The 15,335-nt window shown below is 40.7% G+C and overlaps 1 long non-coding RNA gene across 1 annotated transcript; it reads left to right on the forward strand.

The window, feature by feature from the left end:
• Positions 1 to 5,248: 5,248 nt before the first annotated feature.
• On the forward strand, positions 5,249 to 15,109 carry LOC142077450 (uncharacterized). Its single transcript, XR_012671836.1, has 2 exons — positions 5,249 to 11,761; positions 11,850 to 15,109. It is a non-coding gene; the product is annotated as an uncharacterized LOC142077450 (long non-coding RNA).
• The last annotated feature ends 226 nt before the right edge of the window (positions 15,110 to 15,335 follow it).

Below are 15,335 nucleotides of genomic sequence, written 5' to 3' on the forward strand. Positions count from 1 at the left end.
TTCTCTTGTTTTTCCTCAGTGCCATCACTTTTTAAATTTTATTTCTTCTTCTCCGTTTTAGTTTGCAAATATTTACTTTCTTCCTTATTTCCTTCATCCTATTTGCTTCCTAAATTTTCTGTCTTCTTTTATTATGTTCGCCATCTTGATTTTGTAATTATTTCTTGTCTTTCCTTACTATCCTTGCTTTTTAGATATTCTTTATAAATCTCCATTTTAGTTCGCTGTCTGGTTTTTTTGTTTTTCCCTTTATTTTCCTTTCCCCCTCGCTTGAAAAAGTTCTTTCTACGCCTACTTTTTCCTCTCTTTGCTATCTTTTAAAAATTATTTCTTTTCTTGCTTCTTTGCCGTGACTTTTTAGATTTTCTTTCTACATTTCAGTTTGCGGGTGCTATTTTTTAATTTTTTCCTTATTCCTGTAATCACCGTCACTTATAAAATTTCTGTCTACTTTTACCGCGTTCGCTGTCTTAATTTTGCTGTCTTTTCTGTCAATAATTTCTCGTCTATCCTCAGTGCCGTTGCTTTTTAAATATTCATCTCTTAGTTCAGTGTTTCCATTGCATAATTTTTTCCTTTATTTCCCTAATACCCATTGCTTTCTAATTGTTCTTTCTATGCCTACTTTTATTCCCTTTGCTATCTTTTTAAAATTGTCTTTTCTTTCCTTAGTGACCTCGCTTTTAAAATTTTCTTTCTACATCTCTTTTAGTATGCTGTCCCTATTTTTTAGTTTTTCTCTTTATTTCCCTAAGCCCCTATTTTTTTCATCTTCTCTCTGTGCTTACTTTTATTGCCTTTGCAGTTCTCAAAAATAATTTCTTGTCTTCCCTTAGTGCCCCTGCTTTCTAAATATTCTTTTTATGTCTCCATTTTAATTTGCCAATGCTATTCTAAAATATTTTTCTCATTTCTTTCATTACCGTTGCTTTTAAAATTTACTGTCTCCTTTTATCCTATTCGCTGTCTTTATTTTGCTGTCCTTATTTTTTAATTAATTGCTTGTCTTTCCTTAGTGCCATCACTTGAAAAATTTTCTTTCAACATCTCTGTTTTTGTTTGCTTTCCCTATTTCTGAATTTTTTTCCTCTATTTCCCTCATGATTGTCGCTTTTTAAGTTTTCTTTCTATGCCTACGTTTATCCCATTCACTGTCTTTACTTTTTAATTATTTTAGCCCTTTCTTCTGTGCCATCACTTTTTATATTTTCTTTCTACATCTCTGTTTTAGTTTGCTGCTGCTATTTTTAATTTTTTTTCCTTTTATTTCCCTAATCCCCTTCATTTTTTAAATTTTCTAGTTTTATCGTGTTCCCGGTCTTTACTTAGCTGTCTTTTCTTTTACGTATTTCTTGCCTTTTTTTAGTGCCTTTGCTTTAAGTTTTTTTCTTCATCTGTTTTAGCTTGCTGTCCCTATTTTTTAATATTTGCCTTTATTTCCGTAATCCTCCTCAGTTTTAAAATGTTCTTTCCATGCCTACTTTTATTCCCTTTGATGCCTTTATTTGTTAATTACTTATTCTCTTTCCTTAGTGCCATAGCTTTTAAAATTTTCTATCTATGTCTGCATTTTATTTTGCTGTTGCTATTTTTTAGTTCTTTCCTCTCTTGATCCCTTGGCTTTTAATATTATCTACTTTTATCGCGTTCGCTGTCCTTAGCTTTTAATTATTTTTTCTTGTTTTTTTTTCGTGCATTCCCTTTATAATTTTTCTTTCTATGTCTCTCTTTTTAGTTTGCTGTTGCTATTGTTTAAACATTTCCTTATTTCTTTAATCACCTTTACTGTTAACGTTTTCTAGTCTACTTTTATCCTGTTTATGGTCTTTGTCTATTTTTTAATTATTTCTCATGTTTACTTATCACTGTCACTTTTTGTATGTTCTACGCACATCTCCTTTTTAGTTAGCTGTCCCTATTTTTTAGTTTTTCCCTTTGTTTCCCGAATCCTTCTCGCTTTTGAAAAGTTCTTTCTACGCCTACTTTTTTCCCTTTGCCATCTTTTAAAAATTATTTCTTCTCTCGATTCTTTGCTGTCGTTTTTTAGATTTTGTTTCTTTCAAACTCTGTTTTAGTTTAATGGTGGTATTTTAAATTTTTTTTCTTTATTTCCTTAATCCTATTTGCTTCTAAAATTTCCTGTCTACTTTTATTCTTTTAGCTGTCTTTATTTTTTTATTATTTCTTGTCTTTCCTTAATGCCTTCGCTTTTTAAATTGTCTTTCTACAACTCTATTTTATTTTGCTGGCCTTTTTAAAATATTTTTTCAGTTTATTTCTGTAATCCTGGTCACTTTTTGGATTTTTTTACTTCTATCCCGTTCGCTGTTTGTATTTTGCTGTTTTTTTCTTCTTTTAACAATTTCTTGTCTGTTCTCAGTGCCCTCGATGTTTAAATTTTCTTTCTACATCTTTTACTTTGATGTCCCTATTTTTTAGTTTTTCCCTTTAAATCTCTAATCCCTCTCGATTTTTTAATGTTCTCTCTATGTCTATTTTTATTCCCTTCACTGTCCTTTTTTTATTTCTTCTCTTTCCTTAGTGCCCTCGCTTTTAAGATTTTCTTTCTACGTGTCCGTTATAGTTTGCTGTCCCTATTTTTCAGTTTTCCCCTTTATTTCCCTAATCCTCCTCGCTTTTTTAATGTTCTTTCTATGCCTACTTTTATTCCCTTTGCTCTTTTTCTTAATTATTTCTTCTCTTTCCTTCATGCCTTTGCTTTTTAAATTGTCTTTCTACTTTGCCGTTTTAGTTCGCCGTTTTTGAATTTTTTCCTATTGCGTTAATCCCCATTGCTTGTAAAATTTTCAGTCTACCTTATCCTGTTCGCTGTCTTTATTTATAAATTTTTTTCTCATCTTTCCTTAGTGCGGTCGCTTTTTACAATTTCTGTCTTCATCTGTTTAGTTCGCCGTTGCTATTTTTTAATTCTTTCCTGTCTTAGTTCCTCGGCTTTAAAAATTTTGTTTCTCTGTCTGCTTTTATCTAGTTTGCGGTCTCTGTTCTTATTTTTTTTTTCTGTTTGTCCTCTTGCCAGTTGGTTTTGAAATTTTCTTTCTATATTTACGTTGATCAAACTCCCTATTATTATTTTTTAATAGGCTTCTGTCTTGGTCACCCTTTTTTATTTTTTAGATTTTTCATGTCTTTCCTAAAAGATGTGACTTTTTAGTTTTTCCATGTGTAATTTTATCCCATCCAATGTGTTAATTTAATTCTTTCCTGTCTGTCCCGCAGCCTGCGCTCCACTTAATTAATTTTCTTTGTATGTCTCTGTTTAGATCGCTGTCTCTATTTTTTTTTTACTTTTCTCCTCTCTTAATCCCTTGGCTTTTAAAATTTTGTTTCTATATGTACCGGTGCTCTAGTTTGCTGTCCCTATTTTTAGTTGTCTGCTGACTGTCCTGTACCTCTTTCCATTTTCAAGTTTCCTTCTATGTGTACTTCCATCAAGCTCCCAATCCCTAATTTATTTTTCTTCCTGTCTCTTATGTATCCCATTACTTTTGAAATTTTTTTCTTTCTCATCTTTTATTCGGTTTCCTCTCCCTATTTTAAATTTTTTTTCTGTTTTCCTTACCCTGTCATTTTTAAAATTTTCTTTTTATGTCTCTGTTCATCTCATTGCCTTTCCCTTGTTTTTAATTCTTTCTTGTTGTGTACTCTGTCGCTTTTAAAATTTTATTTGTAAATCTCCATTTATCTAGTTCCCCGTCCATTTTTTTCCTCGCTGTGTTTCCGGTAGCCTGTCGCTTTTTATTTTCTCTTTTGAACCTCCCTCTGTAAAGCTTCCTCGAACAATCATGTAAATTTCCTGCCTCTCTGTCCTGTTCCCTTTCTAGTTCTCAGTCTATCCATCTTATGTGCTCTCTTTTTTAATTCTTTCGTGTGTTTGTCACTTTTTAATTTCTCTATGACTGCCTCTATCCAGCTTCCTGTCCGTCTTCTTTGTTGTTGGTGGTTTTTTTATAAATCTTTCTGCTTTGTTCCCCTTTTGTAGTTTTCTACATGTCTCGCTCTATCCAGTTCTCCATCATTGTAAAATGACACCCCCACCATCCCTCTGTCTCCTGTCTGTGTCTGTCTCATTCTCTGTCCCTCTCTGTTGTTCCGCTCGGTTCCTCCCCTCTCTCCCCCCTGCTCTCTGACCCCCCCGCCCCGCCCTTATTTATTCCTCCATCTCCTCATCCTCCTCCTTGCTGCACTCCATTTCTGTCTCTCTCATCACCCGTTGGCGGTTCCTCATCCCTCTCTTGTTCCCTGTATCCCATTTTTTGGCTCCCTGTCCCATACCTGTTGTCTATCTTCCTCTGTCCTTCCTCCTGCTTTCTTCTTCCCTCTTTTCCCTCTGTCTGCTGCCTTTGGGCTCTGAGACTTGGAGCCAACTCACTGCCGAAATTTTTGATGCGTGTAAAGAAACAAACCTTTGCTGCCTCCTTTGCGCTCCTGGATGCGTTTCCAGCCGCTGGGCTCTGGGCAAGTGGCTGTGGTTGGGTCCAGGGGAAGGGGTGATGTGAGGCGATGTGATGTGAGGCGATGTGATGTGAGGCGATGTGATGTGAGGCGATGTGATGTGAGGCGATGTGATGTGAGGCGATGTGATGTGAGGCGATGTGATGTGATGTGAGGCGATGTGATGTGATGTGAGGCGATGTGATGTGATGTGAGGCGATGTGATGTGATGTGAGGCTGGGGCCATGGCCCCTGTTCCCGATGGGCTCCAGCTGTGGGCTGGGGTAGCCCAGGTGGGACCCATGAAGTGAGGATAGGGCTGGGCCAAGGGTTTAAAAAGGCTGCAGGTGGGGATGGGTGAGGGCAGCCCCCCGTGGTCCCTGTGAGGCTGAGGTTGGGGCTGGCCCTGCTATGCTAAGGGGCTCTAGCTGGGGAGGGGGCTGCCTGGGCACGCTTGCCTGCAGCACCCGGCTGAAGAGTGAAACCAAGAGGCTTCCGCAGGCAGTTGTCTCCGGCAAGGAACAGCCTATCCCCGCAGTGAGGAAGGATCTCTCCTAGCGATCCCCGACAGAGCATGCCACCAGCACACGGTGCCAGGAGCTCGGTGCCTCTGTTGGCCACACGTGTGAGCTGCCATGAGTCTGGGAAGCCTCATGGGAGAGGAGCACTCGGGCCCCTGCTCTTGGGTGGGTGAGGGTCGGGCAGCCAGCACTGCAGAGGAGGAAGGGGCAAGGGCAGAGAGAGAAGCCTCGGGGCAGTAAAGGTCTCCTGCCGGTCTCCAGCAGCTGCGGTGAGTTGTGTGTCCCGTCTCCTGTGTGAGGGCCCATCCCTGCGGTGCTTCTCCAGACCTCTGCCTACCTCCTTGCTCGTCCCTGCCTCCGTCTACCTTTCCAGCTGCCCGACTCCCTAAAGCTTTTTGCTCTTTTGTCAGCACTGTTCTGTACACCATCGCCTTCTACATTTCCAGCTCCCCACCTGCTATTATTTCATTTTTCCCGCGCTGCCTTCTTCCCCGTTGTTTGTGCAAATTGCATTTCTAGGTCTCCCTCTAGTCAGCATGACCCCTCTCTGTTTTCAGTGACTCCCTGTGCTCTGTACCCTGTCGCTCTTCCAATGTCATTTCCCTGTGGCTGCCTCTCCGATATTTAACTTCTTACCCATACGGCCAGTATCCCGTTGCTTTCTAAATTTTCTCTCTCTGACTCCAGTTATCCAGTTTCCTGTTCGTGTTTTTAATTTCTTCCTGCCTATCCTCTACGTCATCACTTTTAAAATTTTGTTTCAATGTCTCCATTTATTTAGTTTGCTGACCCTATTTTTTTCCCTCTCTGTTCTTAATTTCTTTGCTTTATATATTTTCTTTCTATGTCTCTGTTTTAGTTTGCCGTCGCTACTTTCTAATTTTTTCTCATTTTCTTAATCTCTGTTGCTTTTAAAATTTTCTGTCTGCTTTTATTCCATTTGCTGTCTTTTTTTTTTATTTATTTCTTGTGTTTTCTTAGTGCGGTCACTTTTAAAATTTTCTTTTCGTGTCTCTCTTTCAGTTTGGTGTCTCTATTTCATAATTTTTTCCTTTATTTCCCTAATGCCTATCACTTCTTAAATGTTCTTTCTATGTCTACTTTTATTCCCTTTGTTGTTTTCTTTCTTTTGTGCCGTTGCTTTTTATATTTTCTTTCTATGGCTCCGTTTTAGTTGGCTGTCACGATTTATTAATTTTTTCCTTATTTTTTTCATCAACCTCGCTTTTAAAATTTTCTGTCTGCTTTTATTTGGGTCGCTGTATTTTTTTTTTAATGATTTCTTGTCTTTAGTAGTGCCTTCGCTTTGTAAATTTTCTTTCTGCATCTCTGGCTTACTTAGGTGTTGCTACTTTTTAATTTTTCCCTTTATTTCCCTAATGCCCCTCGCTTTTTAAATGTTCTATGTCTACCTTTTTCCCTTTGATGTATTTATTTTTAATTATTTCTTGTCTTTCATTAGTGCCCTCGGTTTTATATTTTCTTTCTACATCTGTTTTAGTTTGCTGTACCTATTTCATAATTTTTTTCCTTTATTTCCGTAATGCTTGTTGTTTTTTAAGTTTTCTTTCTATGTCTACTTTTATGCTGTTCCCTGTCTTGAATTTTTAATGATTTCTTGTCTTTCCTTAGTACTGTCGCTTTGAAAAGTTTTTGTCTATGTATGTCTCTTTGTTCACTGTCGCTATTTTTTAGTTCTTTCCTCTCTTAATCCATCGGCTTGAAAAATTTTCTACTTTTGTCTTGTTCGTTGTCTTGATTCTCAAATTGTTTTCTTTTGCTTTACTTTTTGCCATGACTTTTAAAATTTTCTTTCTACGTCTCTGTTTTAGTTTGCCGTTGCTATTTTTTAATTTTTTCCTCATCTCCTTAATTTTTCTTTCTTTGTACCCCTATTCCGTTCGCTGTTTTACTTTCTTCATTATTTCTTGTCTTTCCCTAGCGCTCTCGCTTTTAAAATTCTTTCTATCTCTGCATTTTCATTTGCTACCAATATTGTTTAATTCTTTCCTCCCTTAATCCCTTGGCTTTTAAAATGTTGATTCAATGTCTACTGTTATCTACTTTGCTGTCTCTGTTTTCAGTTTTTTTCCTATCTGTCCTGTACCTCATTGTTTTTAATATTTTCCTTCTATGCCTGCTTTTGCGAAACTTCCTATCTCTGATTTTTATGTTTCCTGCCTGTCATGTACCCTGTCACTTTAAAAATTTACTTTTTATGTCTCTGTGTTTTTAGTTCGTTCTCCCTGTTGTTTAATTTTTTTTTTTTTTTTTACTTCTCATAGTCCTTGTTGCTTTTAAAATGTTCCATGTCTACTTTTATGCCGTTTGATGTCTTTAGTTTTGAATTACTTCTTGTCCTTCCTTAGTGTTGCCTTATTTAAAATTTTGGTTTACGTCTCTGTTCTAGTTCAGTGTCCCTATTTTTTCATCTTTTCATTTCTTAATCCTTGGCTTGTAAACCTTTGTTTCTATGTCTACTTTTGTCTACTTTGGTGATCCTATTTGAAAGTTTTTCCTCTCTGTCCTGTATGTCATTGCTTTTTAGATTTTCTTTCCGTGACCTCTTTTATCAACAGGCCTATCCTTATTTTTTATTTCTTTCCTGTCTCTCGTTTAACACATTGCTTTTAAATTTTCTTTCTATGTCTGATTTTATTGAGATCATTGTCTGTATTGTTTCTTATTTCTCTTGTTTCCTTAGTGCCCTTGCTTTTTAAATGTTCTGTCTGCGTCTTGGCTTATTTAGTTTGCTGTTCCTCTTTTTTTTAGTTCTTTTTTCTGTTAATTCCTTGGATTTTCAAATTTTGTTTTTATGTCTACTTTTATCACGCTCCCTATCCCTATATTTTATTGCTTTCCTGTCTGTCATGTACCCCCTCGCTTTTAAAATGTACTTGCTATGTCTCGGTTTTTTGTTTGCCGTCCCTGTTTTTTCATATTTTCCTCTCTTAATCCCATGGCTTTTAAAGTTTTTTTACATGTACTTTTTTTTTCATTTTCTATCTATACTTTTTAATCTTTTCTTCTCAATCCCCATCGCTTTTAAAATTTACTTTCTATGTTTGTTTATTTAGTTCACCGTCATTACCTTTTTTTCTTTACTTCCCTAATCCCTGTTGCTTTTGATATTTTCTGCGTCTCCTTTTGTCCAGTTCGCTGTCTGAATTTTATTTTTTTTCTTGTCTGTCTTTTACGCCTTTGCTTTTCAAATTTTCTTTTTGTCTGCATTTTTGTTCATTGTCCTTATTTTTCAAATTTGTTTTCTTTCTTAATCCTCTTTTTTGAAATGGCCTTTCTTTGACTACTGTTATCCTGTTCACGCTCTTTATTTTTTGTTTCTTGTCTTTCCTTACCATTGCTTTTTAAATTTTCTTTCTACGTTTACTTTTATCAAACTCCCATCCCTGTTGTTTAATTTGTTCTCGTCTGTCATGTAGCCTGATGGTTTTTTGTGGAGAAGAATTAAGAGGTGGCCTAATGAGTACCAGCTGATTGAAGAACAGAAACAGGTGAAGGGAATTGTGAGCAGACATGTGATCATTGCCAGAAGGAAGATATAAGAGAGGCAACAGAGAGAGACAGAGGTGCAATGAATGGAGAGAGATGGTAGGGCTGCCCTGTTATGATAAAGGCTGTGCATGTATGCCGCAACAAATGGCGCCCGAACAGGGACTGAAAGAAGAAAACCTGAAGAAAGAAGGTCTTGGAGAAAGAAAATAGAAATATCCGGTGGTGAGCCCCGCTGAACTGCAAAAGCCGTTGAAAAGAAACAGGAAAAAAGCCGTTGAAAGGAAATGGGATAGAAGCTGTTGAAAGGAAACAGAAAAAAAAGCCGTTGAAAGGAAATGGGATAAAAGAAAAAAGCCGTTGAAAGGCAACGGGATAAAAGAAAAAACGGATACAGAGGTGAGCAGCCGCGGGGAAGTTATATGAACTTTATACGTTAGTCATGGGGCAGTCGGCATCTCAGTAGAAGAACTACAGACGAGGAAAACTTTGCAACTAGAAGTTCTAGAAGGAATATTGTGTGTATGCAGCTCTGCAGAAGTTGCATCCTGCAGAGCAGGATTTGCAAAACGTGACTGATTTAGCAATTCTGGAGGGAAAACCAAAAGATAAGAAAGATTCATTTGAACTTGCGCCAACGGCGGATGGAGCTTTACAGAAACAGAGGCTAAAGATGAACTTGTTCTAGTGAATGTAATGGCAGCAATTCTGGAGAGAAAATCAAAAGATAAGAAAGATTTATTTGAACTTGCGCCAACGGCGGATGAAGTTTTGCAGCGATAGAGGCTAAAGCACCATTTGTTGCCGCCCTCCCACCCCAAGAAGATCTGCTGCGGGGATTCGTACCCACACACACACATGTATCAGTGATGTTCTAGAGGAAAGTGAACTGTGTGATGGAGAATAGGAAAAAGAATTAGAAATATTAAGTTTGTGTAAGGAGGTATGCAAATCAATAAAAGAATATGGGTTATGGAGAATAGGAAAAAGAATTAGATTAAGGAGGTATGCAAATCAATAAAAGAATATGGGTTATGGAGAATAGGAAAAAGAATTAGAAATGTTAAGTTTGTCCACCATATGAGGTGATTAAGGAGGTACGCAAATCAATAAAAGAATATGGGTCACAGGTTTCATTTGAATATGAACTTGTTCTAGTGAACATAATGAACAATTTGGCAATTGAGAACAAAAAAGGGGGTGATGTGGAGAAGAATTCTGGAATTGGGAGTTTCGGATAGGACTTTGGCAATGCTACAAAACCATAAACAACAAGGGGGAGGTGTGGAGAAGAATTAGGAGGTGGCCTAATGAGTACCAGCTGATTGAAGAACAGAAACAGGTGAAGGGAATTGTGAGCAGACATGTGATCATTGCCAGAAGGAAGATATAAGAGAGGCAACAGAGAGAGACAGAGGGAGAGAGGTGCAATGAATGGAGAGAGATGGTAGGGCTGCCCTGTTATGATAAAGGCTGTGCATGTATGCCGCAACAGTTTTTCATTTACTTTAGATGTCTCCGTTTTAGTTCGCCGTCCCTATTCGTTAATTTTTTTCCTTTATTTCCTTAATCCTGGCACTTTTAAAATCATCTATGTCTACTTTTATCCAGTTCCTGTTTCTATTTCTGAATTCTTTCCTGTATGTCACGAACCATGTTGCTTTTTAAATTTCCTTTCTATGTCTACTTTCATCTAGTTAACTAAAAAAATTTTAATTTTTTTACTCTCATAGTTCTTTTCGGTTTGAATTTTTGTTTCTAGGTGTACTTTAATATCATTTTCTGTCCCTATTTTGTAATTTTTTCCTGTTTCTTGAATCCCATCGCTTTTACAATTTTTGTTCCATGTCTACTTTTATGAAGACGTCTCTGTCTGATTTTTCATTATTTCCTATCTGTCCTACTTTTAAATTTTCTTTCCTTGTGCATTTTTTATCCAGTTTGCTGTCTCTTTTTTTTTTTTTTTAATTCATTCTAGTCTGTCCCGTACCTGGTCGCTTTTAGAATTTTCTTTTTATGTCTCTGTCTAATTAGGTTTTTTTGCTTTTTAATATGTTTTTTTCTTCTTCACTTTAGAATTTTTGTTTCTATGGTCACTTGTATGTATTTTTATGTCTCTATTATTTGCTTTTTTCTTATCTGTCTTCTACATTGTCACTTTTAACATTTTTTTGCTGTCTATTTTTATCAAGATGTCTAATCTTATTTCTTTATTATTTCCTGTCTGTCCTGTGTCACGTTCCTTTTAAATTTTTTTCTATATCTACTTTTTTCCAGTTCACAGTCTTTATTTTTTATTTCGTTCTAGTTTGTGCCATACCCTGTCGGTTTTTAAATTTTGTTTCTGTGTCTTTGTTGATTTAGTTTGCTCTTTTTGTTTTTTTAACTTTTCCTTTATTTCTTTTATCTTGTCGCTCTTAAATTTTTTTTTATTATGTCTGCTTTTATATAGTTCCTGTCCCTATTTTTTTGTTTCTTCCTTGTCTGTTGTGTACTCTCTCAATTTTTCTATTTTCTTTCTACGTCTCTGTTTATTTAGTTTGCTGTCCTTATATTTTTATTTTTTCCTCCTTTAGTAACCTTTTTCAATTTTTTTATATGTCTACTTTTATCTAGTTTTCTGTCCCTATTTTTTCACTTTTTTTTCTCCTCTGCCTTGTGCCCTTTTGCTTTTAATATTTTCTTTCTATGTCTACTTTTATCAAGCTGCCTATCCCTATTTTTTACTACTTTCTTCTTTGTCACATACCCTGTCACTTCTTAAATTTTCTTTGTCTCTTTTTTTTTTTTCTCTTTTCTTGGTTCATCCCGAGGTCTTAGAGCGTCTTCTCGGCACGCTTTTATCTCTGGAGTGTAATTCATACCCCTCTCGATTTGTCAGAACATCTCTCGGGTCATCCTCTTCCTCAGAGCAGTCTTTTTGTCCTCTCCTCCATCTCGCTCGCTTCCAGTGGGTCAGCATCTCCCTCACGACGTCAGTACTCTGTTCAAACCCCTTTCCGAGTACCTTTGTGTCCTCGAGCAGTCTTCTGTCTCTCCGGTCGCCTCAGCACCCCTCTATTTCTGTCACGATGCTTCCTGCGATGTGGGAAATAGGCACTAGAGCTGAGTCGGGCATAGTAAGCAATGACTAGTGGGCTGAAATAGCTGTTAGTTGTCAGATGTCATATTGTTAGTTAAGTCATAAGTGTCCCGAATTGTTTCACTTCCACAGGTGGTACCCGCATCTCAATACAGCAGTCTGAAAATGGCAGAGGCATCACAGGCAACTGGCTGAGGTAAAGGTGCGGGAGATGCGTATTGGTGCGTGTGCGCTCTCGTCTTGGGCAATATCTCAGCATGTGTCATTGAGTTTTATTTTGGCAGGTGTTGCACTTAGGGTCAGAGGAGCAAAGCAGCACCTTGACAAGCGGTCCCAGAAAGTGAGGCGAGAGTCAGCCGGGTTGGCATCTGAGAGCAAAGTATCCTGCAGCAATTAAGCGAAGCTTTCACCTTCAGTTTTGTAGGTGCTGTGCGGGCTGCCTTTAGAATTGCGTAAGGATTTGAGGTGAGATGGGTAGTAGAGAGGAGGAGCACGGGACAGGTGATGTCTCACAAGCAGAATGGTATTTTTGTCTTTTGCAATCTTAGGTGCCACAAGTAATGTCAGCCGCAGCCTTGGACTCTGGAATTGGCGGGGAGCGGGCGAGCGGAACCCCATGACGTGACTGAGAATGAGGGTGTTATGCAAGATGTTGGCGTCTACAGTCATGATCCTTACTGCTGGTGTACTACAAAGCTAAGTTGGGGCTCCAGTGCCAGAGAGGGATTGCGGGAGCAAGGGGGTGGGGTTGGCAATTGCCCGAAGGGTTTTTACAGGTAGTGTAGGGCCGGGGCCTGTCCGGGCAGTGTCCCTTTTGGGCAGGTAAAGGGAGGCGGCTCCTCTTGGGCATGATGCTAGAGTGTGCCGGGCAGGGCGGTTCCAGCCTGTATGTGTTGTGTCATTTGTGTGGTCTGTCTTCTGTGTCTTAGGCCTTCCTTGGGTCTTGATGCCCACATTGCTCTTTGCGTTTGAGGAGCACAGCAGGTGCCTGGGGCGCCATTTCTAGGGTCCCGAAAGCCTGTACTCATTGGCATAGCGCCCATCGGGCGCTTGTTTTCTTGCGTGACGAGCTTAAAGTGCACATCTGTCTGGCTTCTTGCGAGCTTCCGCACGGCCCTCTTCTGCGGCGTCCCTGCCGGCTGCGTGAGGTGCTCCGCTCTCTATGTTCATTTTTCATGGACTCGGGTTTCTTCCCCGCATCCTTAAGTTCTTAGGTGTCGCCGGCCGGCTTCTTGCGCATACATCCTATCAGTTCTGAGAGTAACTTCTCGTCGCGGGCCATGATGTTCTGCTCTTTCTCTGGGGTTGCCATAGAGCCGCCTCATGTCACCGTCACGGTCCCGACGGTCATCTTGCCTGATGGCGTCTTCTGTCCGGGTGTTGTTCTTCTCACTGAGAGTTTTCTCTTGGCTTTGAGGTGCGTCGTTTGTAGGGTTCCGTGCAGTGTCGGTGTGTGCTTGTGTGTGTCTGGCTTGGAGCCGCCCTGCCCGGGGGCGTAGAGTCAGGGGTAGGTGGAATAGCCATAGGAGTTTGTGGTCAGCATGTCGGTATGCCTAGACGGTGGGCGCAAGGGTCGTACGGCCATCTCGGAAGCAGTAGCCGTTGGCGGGTTGTGTGGTCAACTCTTTCAACAGTGTTTTATGGGGATGAGCCCAGGTGAGTGGGAGGGGCTCTTCAGGAGTAATAAAGCAGATAAAATCTGAAAGGCTTGTATGGGTGGGGCTTAAAGGTTGTGGGTTGGTGTGGGTTTTTAGAGTGACGGGATGTATAGTGGGATTCTAGATGGCATTCCTAAATGGAAAGGAGACCTCTGGACTTGTTCCCCTATCGCTCTGCAACCGGGTGACTAGTTCGACACTTCTGTTTTTGCAGGTGCAGAGGGACCAGCTGCCCAGCAAAGGGCGACAGAGGAGAGGGGAGCGGATCGCTGTAAGAAGGTGGGTTGGTGTGTCGTATTAGAGGGAAGATGTGACTGGTGGCTATATGATTAATTTATGGTTTTGTGTTTTGTTTTTTTTTTTTTTTTTTCCCTTTTTTAATTTGAAGGTGCAAATTGAGGAGCGATGTGGGATATGGGCATGGGAGCTGACTCGGGCAGGGTGAGCAGGTGAGCACTGATTGGTGGGCTGAAGTAGTGATTATTTTTCAGGTGTTGAATTGTTGGTGAAGTCATAAGCAACCCATGTTGTTTGGGCCTTACAGGTGGTGCACCAACCTCGGCGTGGCGCCCCAAGCTGATGGAGGCCAGGGGCGGTGAGCTGTTCAGGTAAAGGAGTGCAAGACAGAGATTGGTGCAGGTGGGCTGCGGTTTCGGGCCGTATCTCCTCATGTGCCTTTTTGCTTGGTTTTTTTGCAGGTGCTGCTCTGTGGGGCCCAGCTGCTGCCAAGAGGTCCGAGCAGGTGAGGCAGTTGTGGGCAGGGTCGGTGTCTGATGGGTAAGTATTATATGGCGACTCAGTGCAGAGTTTTGCTCTGGTTTTGCAGGTCCTGTGCAGGCTGCCTTTGGCATTGGAGGAGGGTTTGAGGTGAGCTGGGTAGTACAGGGGAGGAGCACGGGGCTGGTGATTTCTGGCAAGCACAATGGTAACTTTCTGTCGGTATCCTAGGCGTCAGAAGCGACAATGGCCGCGGCGTCGGACTCTGGAATCGGCGGGGAGCGGGTGAGCGGAACCCCACGGCGCGTCTGAGGTGGGGGATGTTGTGGGAAGGGTCCCTGTGGATCGATGTGCTGCTGACTGACGGCAGCGTTACGTGTGGAGTGGCTTGTCTTTGCAGATGATGAAGAGGAACCTGGATTCATCCAGTGGGCTGGCTGTGGTTTTTCTTTTTGAGGATGGGTTCAAACTTCCGGCCCTCCTAAAGCTAAGTTGGGGCACCGGCAGGGCACCAAGGGAGGGTGGGGACTGGGTTGGTGATTGCCTAAAGAGGTTTTAAAGACAGTGTAGGGCAGGGGGCTGTCCAGGGACAGTCCCCCTTGGGCAGTTAAAGGGAGCAGGTTACTTATCAGCATGATGTTAGCGTGAACCGGGCAGGGCAGTTCCAGCCTGTGTCTGTTGTTGTGTAGTTTGTGTGGTCTGTCTTCTGTGTCTTAAACATTCCTGGGCCTCAATGTCCTAATTGCTCTTTGCGCTCAAGGGACACAGCATGTGCCTTGGCCACTATCCCTAGGGTCTCAAACGCCCATACTCATTGGCTTAGTGCCCATCAGTCTCTTCTTTTTGCGTTAAGCTTAAAGCGTGGATCGTTCTTGTGTCTTGAAGTTTCCTGACGGTCATCTCTTGTGGCACCCTTCCTGGCTGCGTGAGCAGCTCTACTCTCTAGACGTCCATTTTTGCAGACTGGGATTGTTTCCCTGCATCCTTATGCTCTCAAGTCTTGAGGCCAAGCTTCTTGCACATCCATCTTCTCAGTTTTGAAAGCAACTCCTTGTCACGGGCCATGACATTCTACTCTTTCTGTGGTGTTGCCATAGAGCATCCTGACGTCACAGCCCTGCAGGTCTTCTTGCCCGACGGCGTCTTCCGTTTAGGTGTCATTCTTCTTGCCAAGAGTTTTCTCTCCTCTTTGAGGCGCGTTGTTTGTAGGGTTCTGTATAGTGTTGGTCTGTGCATGTGTGTGTTTGGCTTGGAGCAGCCCTGCCCGGGGTTGTAGAGTCAGGTATAGGTGGAATAGCCATAAGAGTCTATGGTTAATATGTTGATATGCCTAGACCGTTGAGGCAAAGGTGGTACAGTCATCTCGGATCGAGTAGCCATCAGCAGGTTGTGTGG

This window comes from Calonectris borealis, unplaced genomic scaffold (genome assembly GCF_964195595.1).
Source record: "Calonectris borealis unplaced genomic scaffold, bCalBor7.hap1.2 HAP1_SCAFFOLD_255, whole genome shotgun sequence".
Classification (NCBI taxonomy): Eukaryota; Metazoa; Chordata; class Aves; order Procellariiformes; family Procellariidae; genus Calonectris; species Calonectris borealis.